The 14,626-nt window shown below is 36.8% G+C and overlaps 1 long non-coding RNA gene across 1 annotated transcript in view; it reads left to right on the top strand.

Moving 5' to 3' along the window:
- Window positions 1-13,721: 13,721 nt before the first annotated feature.
- LOC116152224 (uncharacterized) overlaps window positions 13,722-14,626 on the top strand; it is a 36,407-nt gene continuing 35,502 nt past the window's right edge. Inside the window, exon 1 of the long non-coding RNA XR_004135780.2 lies at window positions 13,722-14,409. This is a non-coding gene — a long non-coding RNA (uncharacterized LOC116152224). The remainder of the gene's footprint in view (window positions 14,410-14,626) is intronic.

The raw sequence follows: 14,626 nt of genomic DNA, 5'->3' as shown, positions 1-14,626 counted from the left end.
TTTATTTTATACATGAAAACATTAAGCTTGGAGAGGTGAAGTGATTTACTCAAAGTCATACTTTCAGGGGTAAAAGAGAAGCATTCTAACCTAGGAATCCACACTCTTGGTAAATTATAAAGAGGAAGCTATTGGCACTTAAACTTTTTATTTAAAGCTTTTAAAATTTCACCAGAAATTTAAAAACCACCATGCATTACTTCCCTGTATGTATTATACCCATTTTCCATTACAGTTGTGCCACAACTCATGATTTATATTTTGGTTGATGATGTTTTTAATATGTGAAATGTTTTTGAACTGAGAGCTACAATTTTGTAGTTTTAAGGGGCTTAGTCAGTCATATGACCATCATAGATATCACTCCTATTGATGTGTCACATTAGACACACATACATACTTTATTTTTTATTCCAACACTCAGAAAAAGTGAGTGAATTAACTGTACGGAGCCAATACTTAGTTAAAAACTGACAGAGAGTAATGTGTTGATCTTCTCTACTTGGTGAAAATTCTAAATTATTATTTAATTGCACTCACTAGTAAATTAAAGTTAATTGACTGCATTCATTAAAACTATACTTACCCACAATCATTCTGAATTGATTATGAATATTATGATTGAGGTATAGTTATGCAAATGCCATCGAAATTTATTTTCACGTGTTACTCAAACCATAACCTTATATAATTATGGTAAGGTTACTCAAAGTATATTGTCTTGTAAAAATGTAATTATGTCATGTCTAGTATATATGGGTGTTTATATATGTTTTTATAGTCTTTGGCTAAAACTTAGTAATTTCTCTAATAATTACTAAATAACTAATCATTATCATCATCATCATCATCATCATCATCATCATCATCTCCAAAAGAGTGATGAGTACTTCAGTTCCATGGTGGTTATTAAGTATTTTCTGCATGAAGTTATGTAAAATAATACAAGCCTATGTGTGCTATGTATTTAGTCTATGGTCTGTACTGGGTTCAATGGCAAGCACCTTACTTGCATCCATGTCTTTTTTTTCTTTTTTCATTGGGGGAGGTAATTAGGTTTATTTATTTATTTACTCTTAGAGGAAGTACTGGGGATTAAACCCAGGACCTCATGCATGCTAAGCAGGCACTCTACTGCTTGAGCTATACCCTCCTTCCATTCATGTCAGTTTATCTTCCCAAAAGCTCCATGAATCCAGATAATTTTTAATGAGGATTTCTATGAGCAAGTTCCATTGTAGACAGTAGGTAAGCATCACTAACCAACAGACATCTCTGCCCTAGTAGAGCTCACATTCCACTTGAGGAAAAAGATGAGACAAAAATTCGTAAAATATATAAATAAAATAAAAATTATAATATTTGTTTTAAACAGAAAAAGGAAGCAGGGAATTAGGGTAGGAAGTGTCATGGAGAAGGGACATAACTTCAGGGAAGTTAGCATGAAGAAGGTAACACATGACTGAAGTCCTGAAGAAAATCAGAATGAAACCCAAATATTTGTCAAAGAGCTTTCCCAGAATTAGAGAGCAAATGCAAAGGCCCTGAGATAGGACTTTGTCAGCTAAGATGGAGCCTAATGAGTGGAAGAGTGGCGGGAGATGAGGTTAGAGAGGTAACTTGCTCCAAATCACGACACAGGTTATAAACCGACAAAGCAAGGACTTAAACCATAAGAGAGAAAGGATAGGCAATCAATAAGTTAGTTTAATAAATAAATGGACGGGTGAGTAAACAGATAAATAAAAGGTAGATAGAAAAACTAATAAATAGATACCCAGTCTTTAAATTATTCCTTCTGAGAACCTTGTTCAGTCCAGTATGATGTGTAAAGCAATGGATGCTTATTAAAGGAGAAAGAAACTGAGTAGCTAACCATGTGTACAGCTGCCCAACATTACATAAACTATTAGCATTAGAGTTTGATATAGACTTGAATGCACTAGAGAACCTCTAGAATCATTAGGATTAAGGATAAGGAATCATATCCTTGAATTTGGTCCTTCCAAAACAAGAGTAAACATTTTGCAGAGCACATTCGCATCATACTGTAGCCACCACAGCCTACTGTAAAGCACATACGAGTTTAATACTTATGTTCCGGCAGCCTGTTCTGTGCTAGTACTGCTCACACTTTATAAATGGAGAAGTCAAACAGAGCAATGAGCAGCAAAAAGCAAGACAGAGGGAAGAGAGGACAAACTCAGTGGTTAGGAAGATCTGGCCAAGTGGATGAAAGAGATGGCAATCTCCAGTTACCAAAAAAGATATTTAGTATAATAAACCCTGTTGAACAGTTATTTTAGTAGTTATTTTAATAGTCTGAAAGAGCTGGCGTGCTAACCAAAGTAACTTTTTTCCAAGAGTACTTAATTTACAGAGAGAATTTGCTGATTAGATCTTCTGAAATGTAAAGGTTCTCTATTTTTGTGATGACAGCTTTCTTGATTTCTGTCAGTGACTTTCAGTTAAAGACATCCAGCAACACATCAGAAGTGAACAAACCAGGTGCTCACCTCGCCAAGGGAGAGCACACAGCATGTGGGAATGTGGAGTTTCTCATTATAGGGTGTTAGAATCTGCTATGGGATTTAAGTTTTGGTTCGATGATTGGGGGGAAGGTCTAACGAAGAGGAGGCTCTCTAGAATGGACACTGTCAGAAAGCAGGGGCAATGCTACGTTTGGGTAAAGAAGGAGCAGGCACTTGAATAGTATCTAAACAAGGAGAATGTGTTCTGGTGGGTGGTAGAGTGACATTGTTTTTTGTTTGCTTGTTTTTAGACAAAATTATGAAGTGGTCTTGCTTTTTTTTTTTTTCCTCATTTGATCATGTCTCAGAGTAACCTTGTCTGAAATTGGTATATTGTGAGATTGTTGATCAAATGGGAGAATAAACGCCTAAATGTGATGGTCAGACCAGCTTCAGAATGTCTGGGGCTTCTCTCTCTGTCTCTCTGTCTCTCTGTCTCTCTGTCTCTCTGTCTCTCTCTCTCTCTCTCTCTCTCTCTCTCTCTCTCTCTCTGTCTGTCTCTCTCTCTCTCTCTCTCTCTCTCTCTCTCTCTCTCTCTAATTCTCAAAACTTTTTAGCAAGGAAAATTAGCCTACATGTTGCAGACATGTATAAGCTTGATAAACTATGTAAATTATAGGCAAAATCTAAAAATATCCTACTCATGAATATACAGAAGGAATAAAGGTTATTCAGCATAAATATTAAGTTATTTAATACAATCCTAAATAATTTTTAATTTTAAATATATTATTTTTCAGAAGTTGCTATTTCTTCTAATGGCCAAGAAATAATTTCTAGTAATCAAAACGCCTTCACATTTTGGAAATAGATGCCATAACAATCTGTTCACAAAAAGGTAAATTCAGTAAGTTCAATATTTACACATATTAAAAAATACATAATTTTAATGAATATATTAATAATATGAAATATTCTGTACAGTATACAGATTTTATTATTTATGTCATTTTGTTCATATTCTTTGTAGCTCAATATCTTCATAAATTTAAGTGACTCTGAATTTTTCCACATCATTTTATCAGAAGCAGTATTTTTCTGTTTTCCTTGTTTTCTCTACAAAACCTATCTTTTGCCACATTAACTTTTAAAAAATAGACTACTTTTTGGAACAGCTTTAGGTTTTCAGAAACATTGAGAAAATAGTACAGAGAGTTGCTATTTACCCTGCACCCCATTCCCCTGTTAATATCGTATATTAGTATGGTACACTTGTTACAATTTAGGATCAAATGTAATTATTAGAGTTGACAGGTTAACCATATTTCCTCATTTTTTTACCCATTGACCTTTATCTGTTCCAGGCTCCCATCCAGGGTATGAATATATGTTTAGTTCTGTCTCCTTTGGCTCCTGTTGGCTGTGACATTTTCTCAGATTCTCCTTGTTTTTTGGGTGACCTTGAGGAGTTTTGAGGAGCACTTGTCAGGTATTTTGTATGATGCTGATCTGTTGGAATATTCAAATGTTTTCCTTTTACATAGACTGGGGTTGAAATTTAGGAAAAAGTACTACAGAGATAAACTGACATTTTCATCCTATCATACCAAGGATATGCATTATCAACATGCTTTCTTTGGTGATACTGATCTTAATCACCTATCTAAGTAGTATTTGTCAAGTTTCTCCACTATAAAGTTACTCCTGCACAACCCTTTTTAAACTCCATACTGCATTCTTTGTAAGAAAAGACACTGTGTGCAGCCCAGTCTTCAGAAATGGAATCATGCTCTCCCTCCTCAGAGCACAGTATCTATATACATTATTTGGAAATCTTTTGCATAGAAGATTGGCCTTTTCTCTCACTCATATTTAATTATTCAACCATTCATTTATATCAGTATGAATTCATGAATATTTTATACTTAGGGTTATGACCTAATACTTTCTTGGTTTTCTTGCTCAAATTGTTTCAGCTTTGGCCATTGGGAGCTTTTTCAGTTGGCTTCTTTGTTTCTTTAATATATGCCCATCTACGTATGTGTGTGTGTATACTTTTTAGTGCATCCTTATTTTTTGGCAATACAAGGTGCTCCAGGCTCATCTTGTGTATCAGTCATTTTCCCAAAATGCTCTGGTTCCTTTTATTGGAGAAGGGTATTAGAAATCAAATTCTGGGTGCTGGGTGTGTCATTGCTACTGGGTTATCACATACTCTAGACCCCCTCAGCTGAAAGAGCAAGAAAATATATGTCTGTCTAGCAACCCACGTTCACACACATCCATAAGTAGCTGTGTATCTACCCATCAGTATCTATATAAGGTACATATGAGTTCATATTGATGTCTTCAACTCAAGTTCATTACCACATCAGTCATTCTAGACTATTTCTTTTGCTTATCTGTAAATTCCTACTCCAACACTGAGGAATCTGGCTCCTGTCATCCAGAAAATATTTGACTGTTCAGTTTCAGTATACATGCATAGCAGTATCAGAATTTTAAACTTGTATTCTCATGGGACAAGACTTTATGAATTAGAGTACAGTGTTTATGTTCTTTTTCTCACAGAGCTAGTCATACCTAAAGTTACTAAGGTCCACACTTTGATACCCCAACTGTCATCATTAATGCTGTTCAATATGTGTGTAATGTGGATAGATTGTTTTGTCACAGAATGTATTCCATTTCCAGATCCTCTGTTCTCTGAAGTGTTTTTTAAACTTGCATACATTAAGGTTTGGTTTTTAAGTCGTATAGTTCTAAGTGTTTTGATAAATGAAGAATGTCATGTATCCATCACTACAATATTATTCAGAATAGGTTCATCACCCAAAAGAAAATCACCTAGTCAACCCTTCCCACATGCTCCTAAATCTCTGGAAAATTCTGAACTTTTTTTTTTTCCAGAACATTCCTATATTTTTTCTTTTCCAGGATGTCTTACAATTGGAATCACACTGTATATAGCCTTTTCAGACCGGCTTATTTCACATCAAAATATGTGTTTAAGATTCCTCCATGTCCTTTCATGTCTTGCTAGCTCATTTCTTATTACTGAGTATTACTCCATCATGTGGAGGTACCACAGTTTGCCTGTTTTCCTATTGAAATAGTACATCTTGGTTGCTTTGTCATGAGAGATGAATAGGGCTGCTATAAGCCATCGTGTGCAGGATTTGTGTAGACTTAGGTTTTCAAGTAAATACCTAGGAAAGTGACTGCTGGATTACATGGTAAGATAAAGTTTAAATTTCTAAGAAACTGCCAAACTGTTTTCCAGAGTGGCTCTGCCATTTTGCATTCCCAGCATCAGCGAATGAGAATTCCTTTTGCTCTACTTCATTGCCAGCATTTAGTATTCTCAATTAAAAAAGTTTTTATCCATTCTGCTAGGTGTGTAGTATTCTCATTGTTAATTTGCAGGTACCTGATAACAAATTATGTTAAGCACCTTGTCATATGCTTACTTCTCATCTGTGTGTCTTCTTTGATGAGGTGTTTGTTTAGGTCTCTTAAATTTTTAATTGTTGTTTGTTTTCTTATATTTGAGTTTCAAGAATTCTTTTATATTTTAGATAGCTTTTTTCAGATACATGTTTTCTAGATATTTTCTCCCAGTCTGTGGCTTGTCTTTGATTCTTTTAAGAGTATATTTTTGCAAAGCAGAAAGTCCTTGTTTTTTTGAAGTTCAGTTTCTCAATTTTTTGCTTTCATGGGTTATTGTTTAGGTGTTGCTCACATCGTCTTTTTAAAATAATTGAGGTATAAGTAACATATGGCATTATAGTAGTTTCAGGTATAAAACATAATTTAATATTTGTACATATTGTGAAATAATTGCCACAATAAGTCTAGTTAAAACCTATCACCATACATAGTTATATAATTATTTTTTGTGGTTAGAGGTTAGAAATCTACTTTTTTTCGCAACTTTCACTATGTATGCAGTATAGTATTATTAACTATACTCATCAGTTCTGTATGTTACATCTCTGTGACTTATTTATTTTATAATTGGAAGTTTGTATAATTGTCTTCCTTAGTCTGATTTATTTCACTTACCATAATGCTGTCAAGGTCATTCCATGTTGACACAAAATGGCAAGATTTCATTTTTTCTTATGGCTGAGTAGTAATCCATTGTGTGCATGTTTGTGCATGTGTATGTGGGTGAAAGAGAGATAGCCAGAAGCAGGAGATACATCATTTTCTCCTAAATCTGCTTTGGAAACACATTCCCCCCATATATTCTTTATCCATTCATCCACTGATGGACATTTAGGCTGTTTCCATGTCTTGGCTATTGTAAATAGTGCTGCAGTGAACATGGGAGTGCATGCCTCTTTCTGAATTAGTGTTTTTGTTTTCTGGAGACAAATACCCAGAGGTAGAATTGCTAGATCATATGGTAGTTCTATTTTTAATATTTTAAGGATCCACATACTGTTTTCCATGGTGGCTGTGTCAATTTACATTCCCATCAACTGTGCACAGGGTTCCTTTGTCTTTACATCTTGGCCAGCATTTATTATTTCTTGTCTGATTGGTAATAAACATCCTAACAGGTGTGAGTTGATATCTCACTGTGGTTTTGATTTGCATTTTCCTGATGATTCCTGATGTTGAGCATTTTATCATACACCTATCAGCCATCTGTATGTGTTCTTTGAAAAATGTCTGTTCAGATCCTCTGCCCATTTTTTGATTGGATTGTTTGTTTTTGGCTGTTGAGTTGTATGAGTTCTTTATATATTTTGAATATTAACCCCTTATCAGATATATTATTTTCAAGTATTTTCTCCCATTCAGTAGTTTTCCTTTTCAGTTTGTTTTCCTTTGCTGAGCAGAAGCTTTTCAGTTTGAGGTGGTCCAACTGGTTTTTATTTTTGTTGCCTTTGCTTTTAGTGTCAAGTCCAAAAAGTCATCACAGACCTATGTCAAGGAATTAACAGCCTATGTTTTTTTCTAGGATTTTTGTTTCAGGTGTTACTTTCAAGTTTTTAACCCATTTGAATTAATTATGGTGTAAGATAGTGGTCCAGTTTTCCCACCACCATGTATTGAAAAGACTGTCCTTTCCCCATTGCATACTTTTGGTTGTTTTGTTATAAATTAACTGAGTGTATGAGCATGGGCTTATTTCTGGGCTCCTGTTCTATTCCATTGATCTATGTGTATGTTTTTAAGCTAATACCATACTGTTTTGGTTACTCTAGCTTTGTAATACAGTTTGTAATCAGGGAGCATGATGCTTCTAACTTTGTTCTTTTTTCTCAAGATTGCTTTGGCCTTTGGGGTCTTTGTGAATCCATACAAATTTTGGGATTGTTTGCTTTATGTCTGTTAAGAAAAAAGCCATTGGAATTTTGATAGGGATTGCATTGAATCTGCAGATTGCTTTGGGTAATACGTAAAATTTAACAATATTAATTCTTCCAATCCATGATCATAAAATAGCTTTCTATTTATTTGTATTATTCAGTTTATTTCATGAATGCCTTAGAGTTTTCAGGGTATCGAATTTTACCTCCTTGGTTAAATTTGTTCCTATGGATTTTACTATATTTTGATGCAATTATAAATGGGATTGTTTTCTCAATTTCTTTTTTTGGTAGTTTGTTGCTAGTGTATAGAAACATAACAGATTTTTGTATGTTCATTTTGTATCCTGCAACTTTACTGAACTGCTGATCATCTCTAACAGTGTTTTGGTGGAGTCTTTAGGGCTTTCTCTCTGTAATTCATGTCATCTGCAGATAATGACAGTTTTACTTCTTCCTTTACTATGTGGATGCCTTTTATTTCTTTTACTTGCCTAATTTCTCTGGCTAGGATTTCCAATACCATGTTCAATAAAAGTGGTCATTCCTGTCCTATTTCTGATCTTAGAGGAAAAGCTTTCAGCTTTTCATTGTTGAGCATGATGTTAATTAACTGTGGGCTTGTTTTATATGACCTTTATCATGTCAAGGCATATTCCTTCTATACCCACTTTGTTGAGAGTTTTCATCATAAATGGACGTGGAGTTTTGTCAGTTGCTTTTTCTGCATCTACTGAGATGGTCATATAAATTTTACCCTTCATTTTGTTACTGTGGTGTATCATGTTGATTGATGTGTGGATGCTGAACCACTTTGCCTCCCAGGAATAAATCTCACTTGATCATGGTGTATGATACTTCTAATGTATGTTGGGTTGAATTAGGTTTGCTAACATTTTGTTGAGGATTTTTGCATTTACAATTATCAGGGATATTGGTCTTTTTTTTTTTTTTTTTTTTCCCTTGTGGTGCCCTTGTCTGATTTTGTTACTAGGGTAACGATGGCCTTACAAAACAAGTTGAAAGTGTACCCTCTTTTGTTTTTTGGAGGAGTTTGGGAAGGATTGCTATTCTTTTCTGAATATTTAGTAGAATTCACCAGACTTGATCAAAATACAGATCACAAACAATTAAGAAACATTCTTCTGATATGACTTGAGAATAGTGCTTTCTATGGTTTTCACAATAGAGGCTAATTATTTAGTAGACATTGATGTGCATTCATTTTATGACCTTTTAAAGAAGGATTACTATACTTTTCTTGGGTATCTGTGAAGATGCCTTTATTTCAACCATGTCATCTAATATTCATGACTTCTGTCTACTGCTATTATGAAGAGACATCAGGATTGTAATGAACTGCCAGCTTTTTATCCTTGAAAAGCAATTGGTAAAACTATACAAAATTTAGAATGACCCTCTGTCTTACTTTAATATGAAGAATGATGCCCTGAACACTTACCTAATGCTAACTAACACTTCAAGGTTAGCAAATGAGTCTCCTTTAAATATAAAGTCTGGGTGTTTCTCAAAGGGCTGCTTCTGTGCTGGGCACTGGAGTGAGTCTGTGTGAGAGCCTTTATGAGCTGTTTCTCAGTTCACCACAGCACTGTGTGTCTTGAGGGCAAGCCGTTGGGTTTTGGGGGCTCATCTCAGGTGCATGTCTTAAGTTGGGATGCCTGATGTGAGGTACAAACCCTTTGTTCCTAGGGCAGAATCCCTGGTTTTGAGTTCCCTCCCAATTGTAGGTTGCCATACTGGTGATGGAGTTTATGGGGCAAGATTCTGTCTCAGCCTTTTCTGCCTGCTTCAGTGTGGTTTTGTTCTCATTTGCCTAATGTCAAGGGGCTATTCCACTGGCTTTTAGGTTTTTTTAGAGGAATTTTTTCCATATATAGCTGTAGATTTGGTTATCCAGGTGAGGAGGCATGTTCACGATCTTCCTGCATCACCATCTTGCACTATGTGTACATCTTCTCTTTAGATTAAATCAACCAGCCAGTTTTATCATATTAACTAGGCTTAATGAAGTACATCTTCTTATTCAGAATTGTTGTGTTATCATCAGCTTCTGGCAGTCATTTTAATAATGACTGCATTTTAATGGTTAGTGCCATGATTCCTAGAAATTAACAGTTCTCTCCAATAACCAACCATGGCATTGTTTCAAGTTTTTAGTGTGTTTCTTCTTCCTTTCTTCCTCCCTTCTTTCTTTTCCTTTCTTTTTTGCTTATTTCTGGTCTGGGGGCATTGAATTCCTTTACAGAGCTAACAGGAACATTAACAAGATAAGATGTAAATATTAGCTTTTGTGTAACAGATGCTGAGTGACAGACAAGTAAGAATTCAATTAAAGCTGCAGTTCATCTCACTAACCTTTTTTCTAAATATTCCTCAGAGAAGTCCACAGGAACCAGTGAAGATCTCTCTGCATCTATGTGGAGAAACAGATCTGTGTGGTGCAGAGTGGACTATGGACTGCAGGAAAATGCACAGTTCTGCCAACTGACTCCTGAATGGATCCACCACAATGTTTGCAGTAAGGCCATTCTTCGCTCAGGCTACTCCTAGTCAATGACTGAGCGTGACTAATTTAGGGCCACTCCTGTGGGATAGAGGACTCTCTTCATGAGTAACTCAGCTGAGCATACTCACCAGCAGACTGATAAAAATTTCTCAGGGCCATGCTACAGCACTTCCTAGCCTGTCTTTTTTGACTTTCTTCTCTCTTCTCACAAGTATCAATCTGTATCAACTCTGGATTCTCCATGTTTACTCCTGCTTCCTCTTTTATCTTCACTAGCATTTCCTCTCTACCCCCGGCTCCACTCAAGTATAAATCTTGTGTATCTAATCCTGTTCTGGTGCCTGCTTCCTGGAGGAACTGAATTAGCACACTGTTCAATTAGATTATAAGGTTTTGTGGAGTAGGAATAGTATATTTCCTTCGTGTCCTCAATTATATGCCAATGCCTCCTTCATAAAGCCCTCTGGAATTTAAGTAAAGTTGATGTGGGGCGTGAGGAGGCCCGAGTCCCAGGTCTCGGTTGAGCCCCTGGGACACGTGCCCCACCAAGTGTGGGTCCTTGGCTTCGCGCAGGAAAGAATTCAAGTGCGAGCCACTGTTGAGTTAAGGTAGATGTATTTAGAGAGACACACACTGCATAGAGTATAAAGCAAGAGAAAGGCAAGGAAAGAGGTGTGGGAATTCGGTGCTCAGGTTAAATTAAAAGTAGATACGCAGTCCATAGAGTGCAGGCCGTCTCAGAAGGGGAGAGAGTGCAAAGGGCCACTGGGCGTGGTTGTGTCACTTTTTATGGTCTCGGTAGCTTCACATGCCTACCAGTGAGATCAATCCAACTGCCCTGGGGACGGGGCTGGGATTCCCAGGAACTGGGCCACCGCCCATCCTTTGGCCTTTTGCGTTAGCCTTAGGGCTGTCATGATGCCTGCGGGCATGTTATTTGATCACCCTGTTACAATGAGCATATAATGAAGCTCAAGATCTACTAGAAGTTAAACCTCTTAATCCTCAAGGCCAACTAGGAGGCGAATCTTCCACCATTTTGGTTACTGTCATTCCTTGAGTGGCTGTGCCCTGCCCCCTTCCCTCCTGTCTCAAAGTGAACAGCTTTTATTCACATAACGGCATCTCTCCATGCCATGTGAACCAAGAGTAAGATACTTATAAAATGTTCTGATTAGCTTAAAGACTCACTGAATTTCCCATATCAATTTCATTAAAGAAATTTTTTTCAAATCTCAAATTTCAGCACTAAAATAATGGTAGTGGTTCTGTCACTCCACAATGGCCACTTTTCAATAGTGAGCATTAAAGTCAAACTGATTCCTTGTAAAAGTCTTGTATCAGTGCACTTTTTATTTAAGCATGAGGTAAGTATGGGATTTTATAATAAGTTATAAACATACTAATGCTTTAATATGTTTTCCAGCAAGTAAAAAATAAGTTGCTCTGTATCTCCATAGGTGTTTTTTTATTGTTAAAAGTCTGGGATCTTATTTATCTTTCACAGTAAATAGGACTGGAAAGAAATTTCAAATCTATACTTACTCCCATGGAATTTCTACATTGTGGAAAACCGCGGTGTTTGCTTGAGAAAATTAGTGTGAAGATTCCTGATGTGATATTTACAAAGTCTTCTTAGAATGACTAATGTGTTCATTCTTTCTCTCCCACTGGCCCAGAGGTGACTTGACTTAGCTTTCCTAGAACAGGCCCCTGTTTCTAGCCAAGCCTTTTAATCGGTGCTCAGCTCTGGGAACTCTTCATAAGGTCTTGTCTGGAATAGTCTCAGCACTGCCATGTGATTGTTTCTTTGAACTGAATGGAGAGCAGTAATTGGGCAATCTTCACTGAGAATGTAAAATCAGATCTGTGAGCCAGAAACAAAAAATATTCCAGAGCTGTAATGTATCTTTTATTTCCATTTGGTGCCTGGTTTTTGCAGCTACTTACAAAGATTTTTCTTTGGACAAAGAGCGTAAATAAAACTGAATGTTTTCTGCAACGGTCTGACCTGCTGCTGTTAGTGTATGACAAATAACTCTCACCCTGGGGCCTAAAGACAGAGGCTCTCACCCAGTCATTTGAAGCCATCTCTTGTGAGTACTTCCCAGCCACTTGGCTTGGTATTGCTGTTACGGTTCAAAAGTGAACAGTTTTTAATATCTAGAACATTAATTTGAGTCATCTTAGATGTGCAGCAACAATTGTGCAGAAGAATATAATTTAGGTCACAATGGAACACACTGAAAATTGGTCAACATTACCAATTAGTATAAAGTTAAAAGATTTTCAGCAGTATTTCTTATTGTGTTATGAGTGCAAATGCTATTAGAGCTGAAAACTTTGTTGTTGGCAGTGTTGCTGTTCGGGAAAGAACGAACGCTGACATGTTACGAAAAGCAGGGTCGATGATTTTTTTTTACTCTTATCAGTGGAGCCATTGATAGAAAATGTACTTACAGATAATTTTGGTATGTCAGAGTAATAGAAATACAGTATTTCTGGTATTAAAATCTATTTGAGTGACTTTAGGAGTTTGCTGAGCTTCTTAACATGAGTCCTTTAAAAAGTCCTTTTGATAAGAAACATACTTTAGGATAAATATATCACCTGTTTATGAAATATATATCTAGCAAAAAAAAATCACTTGAGCTGTTTTCTATTTGGGTCTCCAGAGTTACTTTGTTTTCTATTCTCTTCTATACATACTACTTTTGCATTTTGTGGCCACTGTGAATAGTTGTGACACAGCTCTGAGGGGCAGCATTTGTGTATGTTTAAGGATAGTGTTCCACAATATGGAAGCAGAATGACTTGATGGGAGGCCAGTATTTTTTCAGTTTACCTAGAGGCACCCATTTAGGTTAGATTCTTTTTGGGGATTAAAAAAATTCTCTTAATGTTTTAGTAGATTCCTTTCATAGTATTTATCTTGAGATACATTAGTTTTTGAACTTCAAATTGTTACTAATAAACTGAAAGCTTTCAGAGTATTGTCCTGTTTGCTTGCTCATCTGAACCTTTGGGCCTATCAACTTGCTTGTTGTAATAACACAAAAATATTGGCTAAAATATTGGCTAAACTTCAATCAGATTGGATTGAAACTGAAATTGGTAGGGCAGAGAAAGGAGGATATAAGAGTTTCCTTCCCACAGCTATCTCCTCATTCTCTTCCTACAGCAGGGACTGCCGCAGCGGGGAGCTGGGTAACTCCCAACAGTCACCAGCCAATTCTCACTCCTCGGAAGGGAGGCGAGGAAGATGTTGTCACCACAGCAAGCCATGTGACCCAGCCGTAGTCTCTCCTCACTCTCCTCCCTCATTTAATGCATCAGGTGACTCAGGCCAGTGGTACCTGGCACAGGCATTCCTGTGAGGAGCTTTGTTTTTCTGGTAGCTTTTTTTTTTTCTTTTTTTAAAGCAAATCCTTTAGTTTTACGTATTTATTAGTATTCAAATTCCTTTAGTAGTCAAAATCTTAAGTCTTCTGTGAGTCTTTCCACAGTGTCGGGAAGGGCTGTTTTCAGATCAGAAATCAATGAGGACTTCCCCACCACCAGGGCTTCTCCTGATGCAGGAAGAGTTTGTTTTCAATTCGATGCCAGCACCTCTGTGAGTTGTATTCTATGCTGACGATCTGTTCAGGCCAAGTGCTTTCTGATGTAGAACGTCGCAGCAGATGGTGATCTTCTCAGCCTGACACATGGTAGCTGGGTACAGTAAGAACGTCTTATTTAGCTGTGGTGGGCTAAGGGGTCCAGATCTAACAGAATTCTCCTAAATTATTGGTTGAGACATTTCTGTTACCTTCATGTGCACTTCTCTTGCCTAAGTTTAGGTATGAAGTCTACTCCCTGGGAACTGCTTGTCAGTGAGAAGTGGAACTTTACAATCAAATTTTTCTATTTAAATGGCCCAAAACTTCTTACCTTAATAAAAATAGATGGTTCCATTATATTCCTTTTCAGATGATTTTCCCTTTAAACTTCGGTTGTGTGTGAGGTTGCCTGCATCTTACGTGGTTCACCAATGACGTTCCCCAGTTGCACTTCTACTGTACGTAGCAGATGGGCTTGTGGTCGCTCTGTGAGTATCCTACCTCGCACGTTCGGTTGCCTTTTTCCATGTCGGCTACAACCACCATTGCTCTGTCTCAAGAAAGACAACTTCCCATGGATCTGGATAATGACTGATTAGAACAGCAGGTGCAGGGATCAGCACACGGTGCAGCCCTATTTTACTCTCAGATGAGCTGCTCAAGATAATTTGAAAAAATGCTGTAATTACAGTATGCTTTTCACAT

This window comes from Camelus dromedarius, chromosome 3 (assembly GCF_036321535.1).
Source record: "Camelus dromedarius isolate mCamDro1 chromosome 3, mCamDro1.pat, whole genome shotgun sequence".
Lineage (NCBI taxonomy): Eukaryota > Metazoa > Chordata > Mammalia > Artiodactyla > Camelidae > Camelus > Camelus dromedarius.
The sequence above is the reverse complement of the archived record's forward strand: the minus strand, read 5'-3'. Positions and strand labels throughout refer to the sequence as shown.